General features: G+C 46.6%; 1 long non-coding RNA gene across 3 annotated transcripts in view; it reads right to left on the reverse strand.

The window, feature by feature from the left end:
• Positions 1–242: 242 nt before the first annotated feature.
• LOC122541883 (uncharacterized) overlaps positions 243–25,309 on the reverse strand; it is a 70,490-nt gene continuing 45,423 nt past the window's right edge. Inside the window, exons 1-3 of one of the 3 annotated variants that reach the window (XR_015754244.1) lie at positions 24,114–24,651; positions 4,223–4,358; positions 243–1,148 (exon numbers count right to left, since the gene is read on the reverse strand). This is a non-coding gene — a long non-coding RNA (uncharacterized LOC122541883). Of the gene's footprint in view, positions 1,149–4,222; positions 4,359–8,275; positions 9,013–9,108; positions 9,185–24,113; positions 24,652–25,309 lie in introns of those variants that run through there. The other 2 variants (XR_015754245.1, XR_015754243.1) reach the window with 2 other exon arrangements.

Here is a 25,309-nt window from a genome sequence, read left to right on the forward strand (position 1 = left end):
CTAATACACTGTATTACATAGCACACTGTATCATATAGCCCACTAATGCACTGTATTACATAGCACACCAATACATTGTATTACATAGCCCACCAATGGATTGTAATCCAAGGAGAATCAACATTTCGGGCACAAGCCCTTCATCAGGAATCAGGATACCTGTAATACATAGCACACCAATGGACTGTAATACATAACACACCAATAGACTGCATTACATAGCACACTAATACACTGTAATACATAGTACAACAATGGACTTTATTACATAGCATACTAATACACTGTAATACATAACACACCAATACATTGTTATACATAACACACCAATGGACTCTAATACACAGCAGACCAATATACTGTACTCACATAGCACACCAATGGACTGTAATATATAACACATCAATATACTGTAGTATATAGCACACCAATGGGCTGTAATACATGTTGAAGATTGTACTAAGAATTTTATCTTCAGTTATGGCGTCTGGTCTTTTCTCTGTTAATGGGCTACTGATTGGCAACATGCTCCAGGTGATTACTAAATGAGGATGCACAGCACATGCCGTCTAGGCTCTGCAATGTTGTGTGAGTTGCGAAGGGACGCTTACACCTGTTGAGTGGAGTTTATAATCATATACCGGCTGATTCAGTGGTGAGAGCACGGTCACTGTACAAGTTGACCCTTGTACAGCACAATCATTGACTCCACTGAAATGTAACATATGCAGTGCAAATCATCAGGCCACACTTTGATTGAATTCAAATTTGAAATCACTGGGGTAGCTTCTGAATTTAATTGGTAGAGACTTAGTGGTAGATACAGGAATTGGCCATTCAGCCTGTTCCATCATTCAGTACAATCATGGCTGATCTTCATCTCAAATTTATTGGATCCACATTTGAACAAATATCAATCAGCCTCGGCTTTGCAACTTTTCCTCAACAATTGGCAATGAGGTCATGGTCACCATTATGGTGTTAACTCCAGATTGTTATTGAATTCAAGTTGCACCTTATGCTATGGCAGGATTCAGACCTGCATCCCCAGAGGGGCTGAGGTTCCTCAAAGTGGCTGAGGGACCTTATGCGAGGCATCTCACCCCCATAGTCTGTGCCCCTTTGCACTAATTGTTCATGTTCTTCTCCTGCAGAGGGAGAGAGGGATGAAGTGACATGAGTATGGGTACATCAGCACTTTATATTGATAGATACAGACAGAGTTTGATTATCCGTGCGTGTTACTATTAAGAAGAATATGGAATGGGGCAATTCAGGAATAAAAGTGTTCTGATTAAAAGATGGCTCAGTGTTGCCAAAGACTGAGAGCCAATGAAAAGTAATAGAAATGTGTGACTGCGATACCTGTGAGGTGTTCATCCTGAGCTATGTTTGTGGTGGGGGGTCCTTGTCCCATTTGGTGAGACACTATCAGATGTGTAGAATAGAATAGAACCCCATCCCTACAACATAGAAGCAGGCCATCAAGTCCACACTGACCCTCCGAAGGGCATAACCAAAATCGCCACAACTGTATCCCTGCATTCCCCACAGCCAATCCACCTGGCCTGCACATCTTTGGACCATGGGAGGGAACCTGGGAAGAGTGTGCAAACTCCACACAGGCAGTCACTTGGGGCTGGAATCCAACCCAGGTCTCTGGTGTCGTGTGGTAGCAATGCTAACCACTGAGTTGCCCATATGCAGTCACCTAGCTGGGATGAAAGGTCAAAGGTGGTGCATGAGCTGCTGAATGTTGGATCACCTTTTATGCTTTAAGTTTGGAAGGAGTAACAGGAATGCAGAGTACTGAGAAAATGGTAGGATTCTTGGTCATGTAGATGAGCAGAGAGATCTTGGTGTCCATGTACATAGATCCCTGAAAGTTGCCACCCAGGTTGATAGAGTTGTTAAGAAGGCATATGGTGTGTTGGCGTTTATTGGTAGAGGGATTGAGTTTTGGAGCCATGAGGTCATACTGCAGCTGTACAAAACTTTGGTACGGCCACGCTTGGAGTATTGTGTACAGTTCTGGTCACCGCATTATAGGAAGGATGTGAAAGCTTTGGAAAGGGTTCAGAGGAGATTTACCAGGATGTTGCCTGGTGTGGAGGGAAGGTCTTATGAAGAAAGGCTGAGGGACTTGAGGCTGTTTTCGTTAGAGAGAAGGAGGTTGAGAGGTGACTTATTTGAGACATATAAAATAATCAGAGGGTTAGATAGGTTGGACCGTGAGAGCCTTTTTCCTCAGATGGTGATGGCTAGCATGAGGGGACATAGCTTTAAACTGTGGGGTGACAGATATAGGACAGATGTCAGAGGTAGTTTCATTACTCAGAGAGTAGTAAGGGCATGGAACACACATTGCCTGCAACAGTAGTAGACTCACCAACTTTAAGGGCATTTAAATGGTCATTGGATAAACACATGGATGAAAATGGAATAGTGTAGGTTAGATGGGCTTCGGATTGGTTTCATAGGTTGATGCAACATCGAGGGCTGAAGGGCCTGTACTGCGCTGTTATGTTCTATGTTCTAAGTGGGAGAGGCAGTGACACTGTGATTGCCCATAGCTTTATGTTAGTCACGTTAAAGTCAGGAAGTGGCAGAAATTAATTGTGTGTGAGGTATCTGATGCCTGGCTCCAATCTTGTGTGTGACACTCCTGTGCCAGTAGACACTTACAATGCAATCTCTAACTCTGTGAGCAATGAAACATCAAGTAGACAGTGGTACCTAACCTTGGCAGAGTGTGGCAGATCATTCACTAGGGTGGCATGGCGGCTCAGTGGCTAGCATTGCTGCCTCACAGTTGAGAGTGTGTTGCTGGAAAAGCACAGCAGGTCAGACAGCAACCGAGGAGCAGGAAAATCTATGTTTCGGGCCGGAGCTCCTCGGATGCTGTCTGACCTGTTGTGCTTTTCCAGCAACACACTCTCAAGTCTGATCGCCAGCGTCTGCAGACCTCACTGTCTCCCACTGCCTCATAGTGCCAGGGACCTGGGTTCCATTCCACCCTCGGGAAACTGGTTGTGGGAAGTTTGCTTGTTCTGCCCGCGTCTGCATGGGTTTCCACTGGTTAGGTGGATTGGCCAAGCTCAATTGCCCATCGTGTTCGAGGATGTGCAGGCTAGGTGCGTTAGCCACGGGAAATGCAGACTTACAGGGCTATGGTAGGGAGGGTGGGATGCTCTTTGGAGGATCACTGTGGACTCAATGGGTCAACCACCTGCTTCCACACTGTAGGGATTCTTGTGGCATGGGACCCCGGTTCTTTAATGCCAGTCATAGCTGCCAGTCCGTATCTACCTCTGCCCAGGCTGCCCTTTGAGAGCCATCATTGGCTTTAGTTGCTATCGCCTTCTCCCCAGACAGCCCTCAAAAGAACCCTGTGTGAGACTGTGCTGTCCCCTTCTGTCTACTCTCTGATATTCCCGAGATTGGGGTGCCAAGAGTGGAATTTGAGTGATGTCTCCCCCCCCCCGGGTTGGAAAGAGTGAAGTGTAGTCTGAATATGGTTTACGTTTGGAGCCTGGTGTGTGGGAATGGGGGGGGGGGGGGGGGGGGGCGATGAGAAACGCAGGCATCTTGTGCCCCACTCGCCCATAAAAATGCCACCTCTTACCCACGCACGAATACGTAATGAGCCGAGATGAACGCATTCCCTGAAGCGAACTCACCCCCCCCACACCCCCCCTCCTCATCCTCCTCCCTCATTCATCTCCACCTCCACACACAGACTCAAATTCACAAACAAAAAGACAAGGTTGTGCCCCAGATTGTGTCGGGCGTGAAATAACACTCTGCCTGAGGCAAGTTACAGACTGGAATCAAACCCTAAAGCCCCAGACAACTTCCATAAATCTGCCGACGTTGCTCCTTTATATTATATTATATTTGGACCGGCGCTTTCTCCCCAGTGTGACGCTGAGTCTGTTGAAATTCTTGAAGATTAGCCCGGAACATGTTGTACCTCTAATCCAGACCTCTCATAACACTGATAGCAATGCCAAGGCAAACTAGTGTATGCACAGTGTCCTGATATGCACTTGATTATTTCTCCAGCTTCCTTTTGAGAGAGCTAGTCTGCTCTGTTGAGCAAGGAATGTCACAGTGAGGGAATGGGATATCCATCGATCCAGGTTTTAAAAGAACCTTACTGGACAGGTCAGCTGCAGTTTGCAGGCTGGTTAAAGTTCGTGAGGAAAGGCTGAAACTTTACCTCTTATCCTCTCAAATTCAAACAGCCAGGGCAGACAAATGTTTGCCACCATTTTCTGATTCTCACTTACGTCAGGTTGCCGGAGTTTGAAGCAAAAACAGAGACTGCTGGAAAAGCTCAGCAAGTCTGGCAGCATCTGTGGAGAGAAATCAGAGTTAACGTTTCAGCTGGAGTGTTGGCTCAGTGGTTAGCACTGCTACCTCATAGCGGTAGGGACTCAGGTTTGATTCCAGCCTCAGGCGTTGGTCTGTGTGGTGTTTTCACATTCCCCCCCTGGTTTGATCCCCCATCCAAAGATGAGCAGGTTAGGGTGGATTGGCCATGCTAAATTGCCCGTAGTCTCCAGTGATATGCAGGTTGGCCATGGGAAATGCAGGGTTATGTGGAGGGAGTGCTCTTCAGAGGGTCAGTGTGGACTTGATGGGCTGAATGGCCTACTTCCGCACTGTAGGATTGCAAGGTCACAGGACCCAAAACACTAACTCTGATTTCTCTCCACAGATGCTGCCAGACTTGCTGAGCTTTTCCAGCAATTTCTGTTTTGTTTCTGATTATTTAGCATTGTCAGGTGGCACGGTGTCTCAGAGGTTAGCACTGCTGCCTCACAGCGCCAGGGACCCGGGTTCAATTCCTGACTCGGGTGACTGTCTGTGCAGAGTTTACACATTCTCCCTGTGTCTGTGTGGGTTTCCTCCCACAATCCAAAGATGTGCAGGTTAGGTGGATTGGCCGTGCTAAATTGCCCATAATGTTAGGTGCGTTGGCCAGATGGAAATGGGTCTGGGGTAGGTTACTCTTTGGAGGGTCGGTGTGGACTTGTTGGGCGTGCTGTAGAGAATCTAATCTCAGATGGAAATGTGTTGCTGGAAAAGCGCAGCAGGTCAGGCAGCATCTAGGGAACAGGAGAATCGACGTTTCGGGCATTAGCCCTTCTTCTGAAGAAGGGCTAATGCCCGAAACGTCGATTCTCCTGTTCCCTAGATGCTGCCTGACCTGCTGCGCTTTTCCAGCAACACATTTCCATCTCTGATCTCCAGCATCTGCAGACCTCACTTTCTCCTCAAAGAATCTAATCTCAGTCAAGCATCTTTGGCTTTTGTAATCGATTGATTTTGTTGCAACTCTTTCTGTAGCATCTCAAAATAATATGGGTCAAACCCATGCCTCCTCTCCCTAACCTTGGGGCAACAGGAACGAGACTCAGGTTGAAAGTCAGTTTCCAGAGCTGGGAGAATAATGTGCCGAAGGAGGGTCACCGGACCCAAAACATTAACTCTGCTTCTCTCTCCACAAAAGCTGCCAGACCTGCTGAGTTTCTCCAGCAATTTCTGTTGCCGATTTCCAGCACCCGCAGTTCTGTGGGGTTTTGTTTTGAATATTGTGCTGAATCCACTGCAGCTTTGAATCTGCAGTGCCCCCGTTTGAAAAGTGAGAGAGTGTAATGGGGGGGGGGGGGGCGGGCCAGGGGCGGGGAGCGGTGCTGGCAATAGATACAGGGAACGAGTCTCTTCAGTGTAGGGGTTTGGACACACAGACACAGCCCCGTCCCTTTTCAAACCCAGCCTCATGATAGATTTACAAAAGAGGCATTACTATTGCACAACAGATATAAACAACAGTTACCCACCAGGCAAGGGATGTATTAAGGTCAACCAGCAACCCCTTGGCTTCCTTCAGTGTTCACACTGTGCTGCCACTAATCTCAAATCAACAGGAAGCCTTCTTAAGGACGGTTGAATTCCTAATGCACAACTCATGCTGATAAAGAAGGGAAATACTTGTATTTCTATAGCGCCTTTCATGACTTCAGGCCATCTCCAAGCAGTCTGCAGTCAGTGAGATATAATTAGAATGCGGTTTCTGTTTAGCTTAGGAAATGCATTGAAGGAACTGCCTCAATCTTAATACAGTCTCTGCTCCCAATCTCCGATTCAGAGAAAATCCAGCACTCATTTTAAACCCACAAACATCAATGTGATCACGAGCAGATCATCTGTTTTAGTGATGTAGGTTGAGGGATAGATGTTGTACAGGCCACGAGGGAGTTCTTCCCTTTCCTCACTGGCAGGGTCCTGGGTTTAACAATGCTGACTTGAATTTAACACGTGGTTATCTCTTTTCACTTGCCAGACAAAACTGACAGCAAGCCGCACAAAGAGCCGTTGGGAGGGAGCCCGATGCTTGACAAGAAAGATGAGTGTGAAAGAGCAGGAAGGGCTGGAGGTCAGAGAGAAAACAGCTTTACTTGTTCTCACTTTGACAATTTGTGAGGCTGGTTACAGGATTTGGGAATCATAGAATCCCTACAGCCTTTCAGCCCATTGAGTCCACACCAACCTTTCAGACCCACCCCATCCCTATATTATCCCATGGCCAATCCGTCCAATCTGCACATACAGTCATAGAATCATAGAGACGTACAGTACGGAAACAGACCCTTCAGTCCAACTTGTCCATGCTGACCAGATATCCTCAGTTAATCTAGTTCCATTTGCCAGCAGTTGGCCCATATCCCTCTAAACCCATCCAGATGCCTTTTAAATGTTGCAATTGTACCAGCCTCCCCCACTTCTGGCAGCTCATTCCATACATGTACCACCCTCTGTGTGAAAAAGTTGCCCCTTAGGTCCCTCTTATATCTTACCCTTTCAACCTTAAACCTATGCCCTCTAGTTCTGGACTCCCCGACTCTGGGGAAAAGACCTTGTCTATTTATCCTATCCCATGCCCCTTATGATTTCAAAAATCTCTATAAGGTCACCCCTCAGCCTCCGATGCTCCAGGGAAAACCATCCCAGCCTATACAGCCTCTCTAATCCTCCAACCCTGGCAACATCCTTGGAAATCTTTTCTGAACCCGTTCAAGTTTCACAACATCCTTCCGATAGGAAAGAGACCAGAATTGCACACAATATTCCAAAAATGGGCTAACCAATGTCCTGTACAGCCGCAACATGACCTCCCAACTCCTGTACTCAATATTCTGACCAATGAAGGAAAACATCACTATCCTACTTACCTGTGACGCCACTTTCAAGGAACTATGAACCTGCACTCCAAGGTCTCTTCATTCACTAACACTCCCAAGGACCTTACCATTAAGTGTATAAGTCCTGCTCTGATTTGCCTTTCCAAAATGCAGCACCTCACATTTATCTAAATTAAACTCCATCTGCCACACCTCAGCCCATTGGCCCATCTGATCAAGATCCGTCCTTGGACAGTGGGAGGGAACTGGAAAACCCCGAGGGTGCCTGCACAGACACGGTGAGAATGTGCAAATGCCACGCAGACCGTTGCCTGAGGCTGGCATCAAACTTGGGGCCCTAGTGCTGTAAGGCAGTAGGGCTGACCACTGAGTCAATGTGCCACTCATGAATAGCTGAGGTGACAAACATGGGAGTGAGTTATAGTAGCGGAGTAGTTATAGTAGTTATAGTAGTCGAATGTGCCTCCAACAGTGCAGCACTCTGTCTGTACTCTCCCTCTGTACAGTGCCAGTCTAGAATATGACCTCAGGCCTTGGAAGTGGAACCTGAACCAATGACCTTCAGACTGCATGGGATAGGTTTCTTCACGAGCCAAGGCCACCAGCTGGAAGCACAGTATTGTCAGTTCCGTCCTGACATGAACGAACAATGCAGTGCTTTCTAATCTGCAACTCTGGAACGAAAGGAAGGACAAATGTTCGGCACAACATCGTGAGCCGAAGGGCCTGTTCTGTGCTGTATTGTTCTATGTTCTATGAAATTCTGAGGTGACATTTGCAGTCTGTTTCAAATATAGAAACATTCCTCATAGCTTTTGAAATAGTCACCTGCATCTGTGTGCAATCGATTTGAAAAAAAACTGTCACCAACTCTAAAAAATGGATTGATGTAGTGTTTCCCAACACCCCCCCGTCCCCCCCAGCCCAGAAACATCGAGGTAGATTTTCAACTCACCACACAATGTTGGTACACTTCTGGGGTGGGGTGCAGGAATGAGACATCTGGGTATATTGTGTGCACAGATCATTGAAAGTGAAAAGACAGGCAGAGAGCAGGTAGTATATAGTGGCCTCAGCTTTATTCATGAGGATATAGAGTACACGAGCAAGGAGTACACCCCAGTCCAACACCGGCATCTCCGAATCAAGAGCAAGGAGGTGATGTTGAACCTATACAAGAAAATTGTTAGACCTCAGCTGGAGTACTGTGTACCATTCTGGGTGCCACGTCATAGCAAGGTTCCAGGGATGAGGAATTTCAGTGGTGAACACAGATTGAAGAAACTGGGACTGTTGGAATTGGAGAGGAGAAGGATGAGAGGAGATGAGTGGGCTGGATAGAGTTATTAGGGTGAAGCTGTCCCCATTTGTAAAAGGAACAGGAACAAGAGGACATCGATTTAAAGTGATCTGTGAAAGAAGCAAGAGTGATGAGAGAGAACAAAATCTCCTCCACTCAGTGAGTCGTCAGTGTCTGGAAGTGCGGTGGGGGCACATTCAACGGAGACCTTCAGGGGGGGCACTGGATGCTTACTTGGATGGAAATGGCATGCAAGGGTACATGGCAGAGCAGGAGATTGGCACAAGGTAAAGATGGTCATTGCGAAGAGCTGGGGAAGGCATGATGGGCTGAAAGGCCTCCAGCAGAGGCGTAACAATCCTGTAGTTCCATGATGTCAAAGGCGAGGGGAGGCTGTGGCCCAATGTATTATCGCTCTGCATTTAATCCAGCAGTCCAGGCAATCCTCTGGGAACCTGGTTTTGAATCCTGCCATGGCAGAATTTGAATTCTGTAAAAAATCTGGAATTAAGAGACTAATGATGACCCTGAAACCATTGCCAACAAAACTCTTCTGTTTCACTAATGTCCTTTAGGGTAGGAATCTGCCATCCTTACCTGGTCTGGCCTACATGTGACTCCAGACCCACAGCAATGGGCAATAAATGCTGGCCTAGCCAGGGATGCCCTCATCCTGTTTGAAAAAAAAATAAATTAATGTGTCATTGTGAGGCAAAAACCCATGCTAGAAATTTTCCAAATTTAATTTTCAAGATTTCAACAGATTAAAATTCCCCAGAGTAATTGGGATTGGATTAAAAGTGTGTTTCCACGCACCTGAACCTCTGAGTGTCGAAAGTTACTGCTATAAAGAGTTCCAATTGGCAAAGCCGGTTTGAGACCCAGAGTTGGCATAAGGTTGAATTTCTACCTCAGCCTTCTCATCTATCAACCTACAAATACTTCAGCACTCCAAGGGTTAACTTCGAGTCCTATATTTGTAATGTTGCGTGTTATTTTTCTCTCCTAGTTGAATTCTTGGCTTGGACTCCTTGTTTATCTCTCCCTGGTTTCAGAACGAGGGCGATGAAGACATGAATGCAAATGAGTAGAGCAAGGAGCGACACAAATTCAGTGCTGCCGGGTAGACGCAAGTCCATTCGTGCCGGCCAATCAGCGCAGATGCATATTCAAGGAAAACATTGGAAAAATCCGTTGTAATAAAACTGTGGAAGGGTGGACTCTATGTTGGGAGCTTCATCCGTGTTTAAAATTAGCCCTTGTCATTAAAAAGCACTTCACTGCAGAAAGGCAACAAGTACAGAAAACAGGAAAGCCCCAGATTGTCTGTTAATTTGTCAGTCCTGATCTATCCAAAGTAAATTTTATTGTACAGCAAGAATTTGCTTTAATGTGGCATTTTTAATGTTCATTGCATCACATGAGAAATTGTCAAACATAATTTAACACAAAGCCATATAAGGAAGAAGAAAGACATAGAGTTTCTACAGCACAGAAAGAGGCCCTTCAGCCCATCATGTTACCACTGGTCAATCTATCTGCGCTTATCTCATCTTCCAGCATGTAGACTTCAGTGTTACGGCATTTGATTTAATTCTTAAATGTTGTGAAGGTTCCTGTCTCTATCACCCTCTCAGGCAGTGAGTTCCAGACTCCTACTACCCTCTCCGTGAAAATTGTTTTCCTAAAAATCTCTTCCAAACATCATTTCCCTTTCTCTAAAACTGTTCTTCCTGGTGATTAGTCCCTCAACTGAGGGGAATTGTTTCCATTTACCCTACCTACATACGACAATGCTGTCACTCTAACAAGGTTACTTTGTCTTTGGGTTTTTTTTTAAGAGAGGTCGTAAAGGCAGAGGTGCTGAGGGGTCCAGAAAGAGCTTAGTTTAACAATGGCAGGGAGTGGCCAGTTCATAGACTCATGGAGATGTACAGCACAGAAACAGACCCTTCGGTCCAACCCGTCCATACCGACCAGATATCCCAACCCAATCTAGTCCCACCTGCCAGCACCCGGCCCATATCCCTCCAAACCCTTCCTATTCATATACCCATCCAAATGCCTCTTAAATGTTGCAATTGTACCAGCCTCCACCCCTCCCTCTGGCAGCTCATTCCATACACGTACCACTCTCTGTGTGAAAACGCTGCCCCTTAGGTCTCTTTTATATCTTTCCCCTCTCGCCCTAAACCTATGTCCTCTAGTTCTGGACTCCCCGACCCCAGGGAAAAGACTTTGTCTATTTATCCTATCCATGCCCCTCATAATTTTCTAAACCTCTATAAGGTCACCCCTCAGCCTCCGACGCTTCAGGGAAAACAGCCCCAGCCTGTTCAGCCTCTCCCTAGAGCTCAAATTCTCCAACCCTGGCAACATCCTTGTAAGTCTTTTCTGACCCCTTTCAAGTTTCACAACATCTTTCCAGTAGGAAGGAGACGAGAATTGCACACAGTGGCCTAACCAATGTCCTGTACAGCCACAAAATGACCTCCCAACTCCTGTACTCAATACTCTGACAAATACCAAGTGCCTTCTTCACTATCCTATCTACCTGCGACTCCACTTTCAAGGAGCTATGAACCTGCACTCCAAGGTCTCTTTGTTCAGCAACACTCCCTAAGACCTTACCATTAAGTGTATAAGTCCTGCTAAGGTTTGTTTTCCCAAAATGCAGCACCTCGCATTTATCTGAATTAAACTCCATCTGCCGTTCCTCAGCCCATTGGCCCATCTGGTCAAGATCCTGTTGTAATCTGAGGTAACTCTCTTCGCCGTCCACTACACCTCCAATTTTGGTGTCATCTGCAAACTTACTAACTGTACCTCTTATGCTCGCGTCAGTAGTGTTGAAATAAATTCTGTTTTGCTTTCGGCTGGGTGGTCTGACCCACTGCACCTTACCTGGAGGGGAGGGGTGGAGGGGAGGGGGAGGGGTGGAGGGGAGGGGGAGGGGTGGAGGTGTGGAGGGATGGAGGGAAGGGGTGGAGGGGTGGAAGGGTGGAGGGGTAGGGTGGAGGGGTGGAGGTGTGGAGGGATGGAGGGGAGGGGTGGAGGGGTAGGGTGGAGGGGAGGGGTGGAGGGGTGGAGGGGAGGGGTGAGGAGTGGGTGGAGGGGTGGAGGGGTGGAGGGGTGGAGGGGTGGGGTGGAGGAGTGGAGGGGTGGAGGGGTGGAGGGGAGGGTTGGAGGGGTGGGGTGGAGGGGTGGGGTGGAGGGGTGGAGGGAGGAGTGGCGGGGTGGAGGGGAGGGTTGGAGGAGTGGAGGGGTGGAGGGGTGGAGGGGAGGGGTGGAGGAGTGGGTGGAGGAGTGGAGGGGTGGAGGGGAGGGGTGGAGGGGAGGGGGGGAGGGGAGGGTTCGAGGGGAGGGTGAGGAAGTGGAGAATTGGCTTCCATAGGAAATCCAGACTTTAGGATGTAGGCACACAGCTAATTGGTGAAGTGGGAAAAAAATTAAGGAATCAGAACCAACCAGAGTCCGAGGGGAGCAGAGATTTGGAACTGTTTTGTAGAGTTTGACGGAGGTTGCCTGGGAGTAGGGAGGGGCACAGCCATGGAGAGGTCTATAAGGAAGAATGCAAGTTTGTTTTTAAATCGAGGTGCTGCCGGACTGGGAAAGGTCAAAGATAAGTTCAGAACAAACAAAAGCTTGCTCAACCTGCACTGATGTTAAATTCAAGACAATAGTGAAAGAGGATTCTGGCTATTGAGGGAGTGCAGCGAAGGTTCACGAGGTCAATTCCTGGAATGGCGGGACTACCTTACACTGAAAGACTGGAGCGACTGGGCTTGTGTACCCTTGAGTTTAGAAGACTGAGAGGGGATCTGACTGAGACATATAAGATTATTAAAGGATTGGACACTCTGGAGGCAGGCAACATGTTTCCGCTGATGGGTGAGTCCTGAACCAGAGGACACAGCTTAAAAATATGGGGTAGGCCATTTAGGACAGAGATGAGGAGAAATTTCTTCACCCAGAGAGTGGTGGCTGTGTGGAATGTTCTGCCCCAGAGGGCAGTGGAGGCCCAGTCTCTGGATTCATTTAAGAAAGAGTTGGATAGAGCTCTCAAAGATAGTGGAATCAAGGGTTATGGAGATAAGGCAGGAACAGGATACTGATTAGGAATGATCAGCCATGATTATATTGAATGGCGGTGCAGGCTCGAAGGGCAGAATGGCCTACTCCTGCACCTATTGTCTATTGTCTATTGATGATATTGATATAAAAGGAGGTGATGTCAGACATAGACAGCTGAGATTGCATGAATCCCTAGAGGAACATAAAGGCAGTAGGAGTATACTTAAAACGGAAATCAGGAGGGCAAAAAGGGAAGGTGAGATTGCCTTGGCAAATAGATGTAAGGATAGTGCAAAGAGATTCTCTAAATACATTAAGGGCAAAACATTAAGTGGTGAGAGAATAGGGCCCCTTAAAGATCAATGGGGCCATTTCAGGAGATGGAAGAGATCTAAACAAATGCTTTGTGTCCTGTATTTATTGTGGAGCAGGACATGAAAGCTAGGGAAATTGGGGAAATAAACAATAATATCTCGAAAAGAGTCCATATTGCAGAAGAGGTGCTGCGGGTGATCATAAAACGCACAAAGATAGATACACCCCTGAACCCAAACAGGTGTCTCTCAGACCTTTGTGGGAAGTTCGGGAAGTGATTGCTGGATTCCTATCAACAACAGCCATGGATAAGGTGCTGGAAGACTGGAGGTTGGCTAATGTGGTGCCACTATTTAAGAAAGGCTGTAAGAAAATACCAGGGAAACTATAAACCGATGAGCCTAACATCAGTAGTGGGTAAATTGCTGGAGGGGATTTTGAGGGACAAGATTTACATACATTTGGAAAGACAAGGATTGACTAGGGATAGACAACATGGCTTTGTGCGTGGGAAATCATGTCTTGCTAACTTAGAGTCATACAGCTTGATTGAGATTTTTGAAGAGGTGACAAAGAAGATTGATGAAGGTAGAGCTGTAGACGTTCCCTATATGGACTTTAGCAAAATGTTCGACAAGGGTCTGCATGGTAAGCTGGCTGGTAAGGTTAGGTCACATGGGATCTGGAGGAGCTATCCAATTGTATACAACATTGGCTTGAAGGTAGGACACAGGGTGGTGTTAGAGGGTTGCTTTTCAGACTGGAGGCCTGCGACCAGTGGTGTGCTGTAAAGATTGGTGTTGAGTCAACTGCTTTTGTTATTTATATAAATGATTTGGATGTGAACATTGGAGGAATGATTAGTAAGTTTGCAGATGACACCAAAACTGGTGGTGTAGTGGACAAAGAAGAGGATTATCTCAGAGTACAACAGGACCTTGACCACATGGATCGATGGGCCAAGGAGTGGCAGATGGACTTTAATTTAGATAAATTGAGGTGTTGCACTTTGGTCAGGCAAACCAGGGCAGGACTTATACAGTTAATGGTAGGGCCCTGGGAAGTGTTGCTGAACAAAGAGACCTGAGGGTGCAGGTTCATAGCTCCTTGAAAGTGGAGTTGCAGGTGGCTAGGATAGTGAAGAAGGCATTTGGCACATATGCCTTCATTGGTCAATGCATTGAGTATGGGAGTTGTGATGCCATGTTCCAGCAGTAAATATACATTGTTGAGGGCCACCGTTGGAATACTGTGTACAACTCTGTTCACCCTTCTGCAGGAAGGATGTTGTTAAATGTGTGAGAAAAGAATTACAAGGATGTTGCCAGGGTTGGAGGATTTGAGCAATAGGGAGAGGCTGAACAGGCTGGGGCTGTTTATCCTGGAGTGTTGGAGGCTGACAGGTGATCTTACAGAGGTTTATAAAATCATGAGGGGCATGGATAGGGTAAATAGGCAAGGTCTTTTTCCCAGGTTGGGCATAGGTTTAAGGTGAGAGGGGAAAGATTTAAAAAAGACCTGAAGGTGCAACTTTTTCACATCGAGGGTGGTGCTTGTATGGAATGAGTTGCCAGAGGAAGTGGTGGAGGCTGGTACAATTACAACATTTAAAGGGCATCTGGATGGAGGACATGAATTGGGAGGGATACGGGCCGGGTGCTGGCAAATGGGACGAGGTCAGATTGGGATGTCTGGTCAACATGGATGAGTCGAACTGAAAGGTCTGTTTCCGTGGTGTGTGATTCTATTGTGTTGCAGGATTTGGAATTAACCTTAACTTGCTCCAGAAGACAAGACCATAATATGGCTAATGCAGAACAATCATCGACGCATGACTAATCAATCGACAATAAATTAAAGTATTAACCTAATTTAGACATTGCCTTTCATTTTCCGAATCGGCCCAATGGATTTTCTGTGACACGCTCTGTGTCACGCCTGCAACTGCACACCTCTGCCAGCAGTTGGAGTATCATGAGATCCTGAGATGGGGGTTGTCAGTTATATAAGAATACAACTCCAACAAGAATTCCATCTCCATCAATGGTGATTGACCGAACACTGACATTTTCTACAAACCCACCGACTCCCCCAGCTACCTGGATTACACCTCCTCCCACCCTGCCTCCTGCAAAATGCTATCCTCTATTCCTAATTCCTCTGCCTCCACCACATCTGCTCCCAGGAGGACCAGTTCCACCACAGAACACACCAGATGGCCTCCTTCTTTAAACACTGCAGTTTCCCCTCCCACATGGTTGATGATGCCCTCCACTGCATTTCATCCACCTCTGCCCTCAAATCCCACCCATCCAACAAGGACAGAACCCCCCCCCCCCCCGGTCCTCACCTTCCACCCCACCAACCTTCGGACACATCCCATCATCCGCCAATATTTCCCCCACCTCCAAACGGACCCCGCCACCAGGGATATATGTCCCTCCCCACCCCTATCCGCTTTCCACAAAGACTGTTCCCTCCGTGACTACCTGGTCAGGTCCACGCCCCCCAACAACCCACCCTCCCATCCTTCCCCTGCCACTGCAGGCATTGCAAAACCTGCGCCCACACCTCCTCCCTCACCTCCATCCAAGGCCCAAAGGAGCCTTCCACATCCATCAAAGTTTTACCTGCACCTCCATACATGTCATTTACCATATCCATTGCTCCTGATGCAGTTTCCTCTATATTGGGGAGACAGGACGCCTACTCGCAGAGCACTTCAGAGAATATCTCCCGCACCAACCAACCCCACCGCCCGGTGGCCAAACATTTCAACTCCCCCTCCCATTCTGCCGAGGACATGCAGGTCCTGGGCCTCCTCCATCACCACTCCCTTACCACCCGACGGCTGGAGGAAGAACACCTCATGTTCCGCCTTGGGACCCTTCAACCCCAAGGCATCAGTATGGTTTTCACCAGTTTCCTCATTTCCCCTCCCCCCATCTTACCCCAGTTCCAACCTTCCAGCTCAACACCATCTGCTTGACCTGTCCCATCTGTCAATCTTCCTTCCCACCCATCCGCTCCACCCTCCTCTCCGACCTATACCCTTTACTCTCACCTCCATCTACCTATTGCACTCTTAGCTACCTTCTCCCCAGCCCCAACCCCTCCCATTTATCTCTCCACCCCTGAAGGCTCCCAGCCTCATTCCTGATGAAGGGCTTTTGCCCGAAACGTTGATCTTCCTGCTCCTCGGATGCTGCCCGACCTGCTGTGCTTTTCCAGCACCCCTCTAATCTTGACTCTAATCTCCAGCATCTGCAGTGCTCACTTTCGCCTCGCTGAGTTGTATAAGAATCTTCACCCTGGAACCCCATGAGGTATGGGGTTGGCTGCACCCTTACTGTCTATAGCTCAGGTTTGCTGACACACTCCCTTTTAGGGTGGAGATCCATGGGGCCACTTCATGTGGAGTGATCAAGAAAAACCAATGAGAATAGGCTCTTTGGCTGGCACGGTGGCTCAGTGGTTAGCACTGCTGCCTCACAGCGCTAGGGTCCTGGGTTCAAACCCACTCCCGGGCGACTATCTGCATGGAGTTTGCACGTTCTCCCTGTGTCTGTGTGGGTTTGCTCTGGTTTCCTCCCACAGTCCAAAGATATGCAGGTTGGGTGGATTGGACAGGCTAAATTGCCCTGCAGTGTCCAGGGATGTGCTGGGTAGGTTAGCTGTGGGAATAGGGTTGGGGAGGTATGGATCTGGGTGGGATGTTCTTCAGAGGCTTGGAGCAGACTTGATGGGCCAAATGGACTCTTCCTGCACTTTTGGGATCCTAAATAAGAGGTGTGTTACTGCAGTGCTAAGGATTATACATGAGTCACACTGATAAGATAAACATTGTTAGGGAGACTGTGAGGAGGACCTGGATATCGAATCTAACTCCTCTGAGATTAGATGTGGTTTCTCCACCACGCTATGACATCTTCACAATGGGTGCGGCTTAAGGCATTCCTCTGTATTAACCCTTTCGGACTGTTCCACCCTGATACTACAGTTTCCATATCTATTCCTATAGCATTTCAAATGTCTTCAAAAGGGAGCTTCTTCTGTGTGGAATGATTTGGGGACGGCACAGTGGTTAGCACTGCTGCCTCACAGCGCCAGAGACCCGGGTTCGATTCCCGCCTCAGGCGACTGACTGTGTGGAGTTTGCACATTCTCCCCGTGTCTGCGTGGGTTTCCTCCGGGTGCTCCGGTTTCCTCCCACAATCCAACGATGTGCAGGTCCGGTGAATTGGCCATGCTAAATTGCCCGTAGTGTTAGGTAAGGGGTAAATGTAGGGGTATGGGTGGGTTGCGCTTCGGCGGGTCGGTGTGGACTTGTTGGGCCGAAGGACCTGTTTCCACACTGTAAGTAATCTAATCTCGATTATACAGCACAGAAAGAGGTCACAGATTATCCAGCACAGAGACAAGGCATAGATTACAAGCTGTTTGAATATTCAGCTATGCACTGGTGTTTGTTTCGGTGAGAAATCTCTGAGATACATTTTGCCCCACTTCAGCACGTCAGCAAATCTTTGAACTCTGTTCTCCATTCCACTCACTGAGTTTCCCTTCAAAAGTAAACCGTTTGCCTTGTCCACTTTCTGTGCTGAGAGGTTCCATTCTCTGAGTCAAAAATGTTTTCCTTATCTTTTTATTGGATTTATTTGTAACAAGTTTGTACTTATAGAGCTTAGCTTGGATTCTCCCATGAAGGGGAAGTATTCTCGTCATAGCGATCGTGTCCAATCAATTCGCAATTGGAACAAGCTCCTTTGGGTCACTCGTGGTCCTCTGAATAAGAAAGGTCAGAGCCTGTTTAAAATTTCTGACAGTTGTAATCTCTCAGTTCCTGCACCACCCTTGAAAAACCTTTCTCCTCTTTCTTTGTAGCTTGTGTGTGCTTCTTAAAGTTACGGTGTGCCCCCATTGTCATGAGCCTTCAATCATTTTTACGAAATCACACGCATCAGGAATGTGTGGAATGTGTGCTTGCTCATGGCTGTGCAGGTGTAGCAAGCCTAAAGTGGAAGCCTTTTGCAAATCCACTCAAAACATCCGTCACTGTCCTGCAAACCAGGGACGTTTGCCAGTTGCAATGTCTGCTGCTTTAATGTTGTGGAATGCCCTGCAATGAACTTCAAAATCTGGACAGTTTCATACAAAGGGGATCCAGTGGTACAATACAGAAATAAGCCAAGAACGTGCATTGGTTTACAAATTGTGAGGACTTCAAGATTTCCCAGAACAATCGCAGAGGCACTGACAATGATCTATCTCAGTTCAGGAGGTGGTTCCCTTGGGGGGGGGGGGGTTGGAGAATTGCGAACTTTACGTTCTTGTTCAAAAGGAAGGTTGCAATGATCAGCCCAACAATTACAGGCAAGTCAGTTTAATGTCAGCAGTGGGAAAACTTCTGGAAACAATTATTCAGGATAGAATGAATAGTCACAGGAAAACACATGGATTGATTCAGACGAGTCAGCGTGAATTTGTTAAAGAAAAATCACGTCTGACTAATTTGGGATAATTCTTTAAAAAGGTAGCGCAGACGGTTAATGAAGTGAAAACTATTAATGTGGCACACATGGGTTTCCAAAAACTGTTTGGTACAATGCCAGATAGACTTGTGAGGAAAGCTACAAGTCATGGTATGAAAGCAACAGTAGCAATGTGGATACAAAACTGGCAAGGTGAAAGGAAACAGACAGTCATGGTCAATAGATATTTTTCGGCCTGGAAGGACATTCAGACTGGATCATTACAGGAACCCTGGCGTTTCCAGATGTGTATGTGGTGGGATGGTAACATAGCAATAAAGTCACTAGACTAGTAATTCAGAACAACAGGCTGCGAACTTGACATTAAGGCACACTTATGCTCGAAACCTCGATTCTCCCTGCTCCTCGGATGCTGCCTGGCCTGCTGTGTTTTTCCAGCACCACATTTTTCAATTAAGACACTCCAGCCTAACTTTGAATTCAAAAGATATCTAAAATAAATGTTGACCATGACAATTGTCATAAAAGTCCTCCTGGTTCACTAATGCCTTTTATGGAAGAGAATCTACCACCCTTACCTGGTCTGGCTTCATGTGACTCCAGACCCACAATAACATAGTTAACTCTTAACTGCCATCTGGGATGGCCGAGAAACACTGGCCCATCCGACAATGCCCTCATCCCATGATTGAAAATATATATGATCTAAATTTTGGTGGACAAATTAAAAATCACACAACACCAGATTATAATCCAACAGGTTTATTTGGAAGCACTGCTTTCAGAGCGCTGCTCCTTCATCAGGTAGCTAGCTGATGAAGGAGTGGCGCTCTGACAGCTAGTGCTTCCAATTAAACCTGTTGGACTCTAACCTGGCGTTGTGTGATTTTTTAACTTTGCCCACCCCAGTCCAACACCGGCTCCTTCACATCATTGGGGTACAAGGGACAATTTCAAATTTTGCAGATGACACATAACTTGGGGGGAACTGTAATGTGAGCACAGTGTAGATATTCAAAAGGACATTGGTGGAGTGGGCAGATGGGGCGGCGGATGAAATTCGAGGTGGAGAAGTGTGAGGTGATTTACACTTTGGAACAAAGAACGTGGAGAGACAGTACAAAGTAAAGGAAATTATTCCAACGAGTGTACTGAAGCATAGAGCCCTGAATATATGTGTAAATAAGTCCTCAAAGGTGAAAAAGAGAAGCAGAAAGTAGAGAAAGCATACAGTGTTCTAGCTTTTATAAATAAGGTCTAAGAGTATCAGAGCAGGAGCATTGATCAGAGCTCATCTGGAATATTGTGCATAGTTCTGGGTGTCACATTGTGGGAAGGATATGAACATCTTGGACAAAGTGCAGAAGAGGGTAATGAGAATGGTTCCAGGGATGCGGAGAGATCGGAGAAGTTGGGGTGGTTTTCCTTGGAGCGGAGAAGGTTAAGGGGAGATTTGGTCAACATTTTCAAAGGCGTTTGGGTCTGGAGAGGGTGGATAGGGAGAAACTGTTCCCACTCATAATCAAGGAGTGGAGTACAGTTAGAAACAAGGGCAAGGTGAGAAAAGACTTTACTTCACTCAGCAAGTAGTTCAGGTCTGGAATGCAGTGCTTGGGGGGAAGCAGGTACAATTGAAGCATCCAAGAGAGTATTAGATGATTATTTAAATCAAAACGATATGCTGGGTTATGGGGAACAAGCAGAGAATTGGCACAACATTAATGTGCTCTGTGTAGACATGTCGGTGGCACAGTGGTTAGCACTGCTGCCTCGCAGCGCCAGAGACCCGGGTTCGATTCCCGCCTCAGGCGACTGACTGTGTGGAGTTTGCACATTCTCCCCGTGTCTGCGTGGGTTTCCTCCGGGTGCTCCGGTTTCCTCCCACACTCCAAAGATGTGCAAGTCAGGTGAATTGGCCATGCTAAATTGCCCGTAGTGTTAGGTAAAGGGGTAAATGTAGGGGCATGGGTGGGTTACGCTTCGGCGGGTCGGTGTGGACTTGTTGGGCCGAAGGGCCTGTTTCCACACTGTAAGTAATCTAATCTAATCTAATCTAATCTAATGTTGGGCTGAACCACCACCTTCCACAATGTAACAGCTGTTTGATTCTGTGAAACATCTTTACTGGAGTTCGCTATGGTTTAGGGGAAGGCAGGGGGCTCTACATATCATGGGAAAATGACCAGATAATCTGTTTACAGAACAGGCCTGGGATGTGGGGGGGGGGGAGTTGGTTGGGGAGGGGGATGGTGTTGGTGGTGGTCAGCGAGGGGATTGGGTAATGAGAGCCAGAAACTGTAGGTTCAAGTCCCACTTCAGAACATGATGGCCTAGAAAGATATGTTCACAACATTGCTGAACCTGTTAAAAATCAACCCACAAATCCTCCCAACACGTGTCAACGCCTGGGGGGGGGGGGGCGATTCCTGGTCAACCACATGATAGGAAGACCATTGGAGTCTCTACCATCACTATGCATAAGAGTGGACTTCAGCATTGCATGGGGAATATGAAGGTTGGCGTAACAGGAGAGAGTCCTGGACATTGAAGACCATTAACAGCAATGGTACAGCTGCTGTTTTTAAACTCTACCTACATCACCTTACCGACAGCAGGGTCCCCGACCACAGCAAGGGGGTGAAAGGAAGCAAATCTTCAGAGGTGATAGCCCACTGGTATAACTGCTGGCCTGTTAATGCAGAGACCCAGGTCAAATTCTGGGGACGGAGGATCAAATCCCGCTATGGCTGATGGTGGAATTTGAACTTAACCAAAGAAATCTGCAATTAAGAGTCTAATGATGACCACGAATCCATTGTTGATTGTCAGGAAAAAAAAACATCTGCTTCACTAATGTCCTTTAAGGAAGGAAACAGCCACCCTTACCTGGTCTGGCCTACATGTGATTCCAGACCCACAGCAATGTGGTGGGCGCTTAATTGCCCTCTGGAAAAGTAGAGCTGGACAATAAATGCTGCCTAGCCAGTGATGCCCTCATCCCTTGGCATCAATGAATAAATGAGGGGACTTAACTGAGGGAAACCTTATGTTCCATTAGTGCCCGACAGGAGTGATTTCTCTGATTGTGGATTAAAGGACAGCAGCACATTTACCTTCTATCAATGAGCTGACATACCTCCCCTGCAATGTGCTGCCCAGATTGTAAAGGTGGCTTAATGCATAGTTTCTGTAGCAATTTCAGAACATAGCCATTGTGAGCATCTCTCAGCAAATAAATTCCACACCCCCAAGACTTTAGCCTTTATGCTTTCCATTGTTAAAAAGTGCAAGATGGCCCTGAGTATTCACTGCAAGAAGCTGATAAGCTGCAAATGTGTCTTCACTCTGTTTCACCCAGAGCCAGCAGATAAAGAAGGCACAATTACAAATCCAGCTGCTTTTACACCTGCCCTCCACACTTCATACAACTGAATCTGCTGCTCATAACCTTGCACTCAACAAGACAGATTGCGTGCAATATTTTGAAAAGCCATTAAGAAAAAGAGTTGGTTAAATGTTTTGCAGAATTCTCTGTGCATTTTTATCACGGGGTTTCACTCTTTAAGGCCATTGAAATAATACGGACAGTCAACAAAACACACAAACAGAAACAAAACGCACACAATCAATAAAATTCACCGAAACTGCAAGTGTGGGAGAAACTCAACAGGTCTGGCAGAATCTGGAGAGAGCAGTCCAAAGTTAAAAATCATACAACACCAGGTTATAGTCCAACAGGTTTAATTGGAAGCACTGGCTTTCGGAGCGACGCTCCTTCATCAGGTGTCTGTGGAGTATAAGATTATAAGACACAGAATTCATAGCAAAAGTTTACAGTGTGATGTAACTGAAATTATGTATTGAAAAAAGACCTGGATTGTTTGTTGAGTCTGTCATCGTTTAGAATGAGCATGTTGGTTTCAGAGAGAGAGAAGTAGTTAGCATTTCGAGTCCAGTGACTTCTTCTGTTCTGAAGAACAGTCATTAGACTGGAAAAGTTAACTTTTCTCTGGAAATTTGTGCTTTTGTTTTGAGATATTCAGCACCCATTCAGTTTATTTCAGCAGGGACACTTCACCTCAGTAGAATCTCCCAAATAGACAACCATTAACATGAAGAACAATTCCCTCCGCCACCAGTGCTCAGTAGCTGCAGTGTGTACTATCGAGAAAATGCACTGCAGAAATTCAACAAAGGTCCTCAGACAGCACCTTCCAAATCCATGACCTCTTCCATCTAGAAGGACAAGAGCAGCAGGTACATTGGAACACCACCCCCTGCAAGTTCCCCTCGAAGACTCACCATCCTGACTTGAAAACAAGAGGAAAGCACTGCAGATGCTGGAATCTGTACTGAAAACAAAATAAAATCTGGTAATCACAGTGGGTCAGACAGCATCTATGGACAGAGAGCAAGCTAATGATTCGAGTCTAGATGACTCGTCATCAGAGTTGGAGTGAAGCTCTGATGAAGAGTTATCTAGAGTTGAAATGCTAGCTTGCTTTCTCTCCGCCATTGCTGCCTGATCCACTGTGATCTCCAGCAATTGTTGTTTTCTGAGTTGAAAATGAAGTGGGAGATGGCACAGGACTGGGTGACACCAAACACACGGACACAAAAGATGGCCGCTGAGCCATAAGTTGGCCACTTGACACACAAGATGGCCGCCGGACCACAATATGGAGAGAGACAGCAGAGCTAACACAGATACTGCCTGGGGCTACTAGAATGCCAGCACAATGCACTCACAACCTTGTTGATTAGTTTAAGGCGGGTGCAGGAGAGAATACACATGCGTAGCGTGCACTGCCTACCGAAGTGTCTGGGTCCAACCAACATCTTTGAGAAAAATGCTAACTACTTGTTACGGACTCAATACATAGTGCTATAGCCAGTGCTGCAGTAATCGTCCTTCTCAAGAAGAGCGATTAGCGTCCTTTACTACAGCAATGGACTTCTGCACAGACATTGAAACTGACAATGTCTGCGCTGAAACTGACAACACACAGACTGAAACTAACAAAGGCTGCGCTGGAACGGGCAATGACTGCATCGAAACTATCAACGATTCTGCAATGTTTACAAAAACAAACTATGTTACAGAGACAATAACCTCATCACTGACCTATTGTATTACAAAATGGATAACAGTATCTTGCCATGTGCTCCGGGTTGGGAGAAGACTCGCAGCTGACCACTGTGCTGTTGGCATCTTTCTCTCCCCGGAGCGCCAGTATTTCCTTGTACAATAAACACTGTCGTTAAACCCCGACTGTGACTCTGCAGCTGGTGATTTTCCCCACAACAAAAATTCATCTCAGTTCCTCCACTATCGCTGGGTCAACGTTTTGGGATTCTCTCCCTATAGGCATTGCGGGTCACTCCACAAGGGCTACAGCGGTTCAAGAAAGCAGCTCACTACCACCTTCTCAAGGGGCAACTAGGGACAGGCAATAAATGCCACTAGATCCCATATTAAAACAATTGGCTGCTGCATCTCCAAGATAACAGTAGAGACAACACCGCGAATGTAATTATCGCAAAGAAATTTGAGATGTCAGTGGTCATTAAAAGCATTGTAAAATTTTAAGTCTTTTCTCTCTTTTCCTCTTTCGGTCTGTGAGTCATTCCATTGTGCAAGAGTGGATTGCACAGTTGGTTGCTACTTGGATACAGTTTACACACAAGACAAGACTAAGGTTAACTGCGGTTTGTTCAAACCTGCTGAAGAATCCTTGGAATTCCTTCGGGGGGGGTGCAGATCATGCAGGAAGATCAGAACGATAGGCAATCTCGAGGAATGTTCACAAAGACGTGGGTAAACTGTGGAATGTCAGCCGGAGCTCGGCCTGCCCTCCAGTGACCCCTACAAGAAAGGAATGGAATGTCTTCGTTAGATAAATGATCGCAAACCCTTTCGTTTCCATCATATTTGGTGGCACTAATTTGATCCGGTCATGTGTCAACTCAATTCTGTAAAGCAACCAGTACGTTATTGTCAGCTATTTTCACTGTCCCACAAGAGTCTGTACTGGGGTCTCAACCTTTTAACAATTTACATCAATGGCTGAGACGAGGGAAGTGGCTACTTTCACAGACGACACTGAGGAAGGTGGGAAAATATGTGGTGAAGAGAATGTAAGAAAATCGCAGATGGATATAAGTACTTCGAGTGAGTGGGCAAAAAATCTAACAGATGGACTACAATGTGGGTAAATGTGAAGATGTTCACTTTGGAAGGAAAAATAAAAAAAAAGAGGATTACTGAAACAGAGAATTCCAAGAGTTAGGTGTTTAAGTGCATGTCACAATAGGTTGTCATGCAGGTAGAGCACATAATCAGGAAAGATAATAGAATGTTATCCTTTAGAATGAGATGAACTGAACATAAAGGATTGAGAGCATGTGGTGGGTGCCTTTGTGCGTCTGTTTGTGTGTGTCCATGTGTTTGCCTGGGAGTGTGTGACTGAGTGTCTCTGTATGTGTTTCTGTGTGTGTGTGGCAGAGTATGTGTGTATGTGTCCCTGTGCTTCTGTGTTTGCATGTGTGCGTGAGTGAAAGAGAGAGACTGAGTTTCTGTGTACATGTGCCTGCGTTTCTGGGGTGTGCGCCTGTATGTATGTGTGTGCATGTGTGTATTTATGAGTGCCTGTGTAGTTTGTGTGTTTATGTGCGTCTGCGGGTGCATGTGTGTGTGTGTGTGTGTCTATGTAGGCTGAGCTCCTGTGTGTATGCTTATGTATTTCTGTGTAAGGAGTCCATATGTGTGATCCTCTATGTGTGTGTCTCTCTCTCTGTTTGTGTGCGTGTGTGTGTGTGTGTCATGCATAGGCACACATCAGCCTCCAAACTAATGACAATTTGGACTTTACTGATTATGTTCTTGACAGATTATGGTCTCGTGACTCAGAAGCGAT

Source organism: Chiloscyllium plagiosum, unplaced genomic scaffold (genome assembly GCF_037043375.1).
Source record: "Chiloscyllium plagiosum isolate Xiang-an unplaced genomic scaffold, Cpla_swu_hap1 HiC_scaffold_43, whole genome shotgun sequence".
Taxonomy (NCBI): Eukaryota; Metazoa; Chordata; class Chondrichthyes; order Orectolobiformes; family Hemiscylliidae; genus Chiloscyllium; species Chiloscyllium plagiosum.